Below are 1,031 nucleotides of genomic sequence, written 5' to 3'. Positions count from 1 at the left end.
ACGCCGATGCTCTACCACTGAGCCAACTGGCCAGGACCAGCAGATACTTTTTTTAAATGAGACACAGCCTTGTCTGGTGGGGAAAAGAGACATGTGAAGACCTAAGCATAATCTAACAAGCGCTATGCGGGCTTGAAGGAGGGAACACCTCACTCCATCCTGCACTCAGGATGACATCACAGAGGAGGGAGGGAATATCATAATGTCTTATGACACTTATCATAATATCTTCTGATACTCCTCAGGGCTAAATCCTTTTCTTTTATGCTTGATTTTTTCCTAGCCAGGCACTCAGCATGGAGGAACCAATAAACAAAGATTCACTGACCCAGGCGCCCAGATAACAGGCCAAGTTGAATGTGGCTCGTCCACCAGGCACCAGGCAGCCCTCTCCACCTGCACGCTAAGCTTCTTTCTCTGGAAGACTCTGCTCTGAGGGAGTGTAACTAGTAGAAGGTCTCTTTTGTTTAACTCTCAGGACGACTTTCCCCATTGAATGAACTGTAGAGGTGAATTCTACCAACCCTTTCCAGACTTAAATGTGGACACTCCTGCTACATCTCCACCACCAATACCTAGCATTTGTCTGATTCTGTTCTAAGTACTTAATATACGAATCATGCCTTAAACCCTCACACCGAGCTTATGTGTGGTTGGCACCATCATTATCTCCCTCTTACAGATAAGGGAAAGAAGGCATGAGAGGCCCGGTGACTTGCCCAGGGTCGCAGAGCTAGTTACGTGCTGGTTAGGCTCCCAAATTTATGCTCTCTGCCCCTCCGTTCATCTTCCGGTCTTGGGTGGTGGTCCTGTAACATCTATCTTTTACATTTTAGAGTATTTAAGTACCAAGCTGGGGCATCTGCAAAAACAAGAACAGAGTGCTCACCGAACTACCAAAAGGAAAGGATCTGCCATCTACTTAGCTTTGCTCCCTCCCATCTAAACCATGCTGATTTCTAAACAAGTATCATAACCCAAAGCTCATTAACATCAGTGTGCATTTCAATAAGGTGAACACTACAATGATG

This window comes from Saccopteryx leptura, chromosome 11, assembly GCF_036850995.1.
Source record: "Saccopteryx leptura isolate mSacLep1 chromosome 11, mSacLep1_pri_phased_curated, whole genome shotgun sequence".
NCBI lineage: Eukaryota > Metazoa > Chordata > Mammalia > Chiroptera > Emballonuridae > Saccopteryx > Saccopteryx leptura.
The sequence above is the reverse complement of the archived record's forward strand: the minus strand, read 5'-3'. Positions refer to the sequence as shown.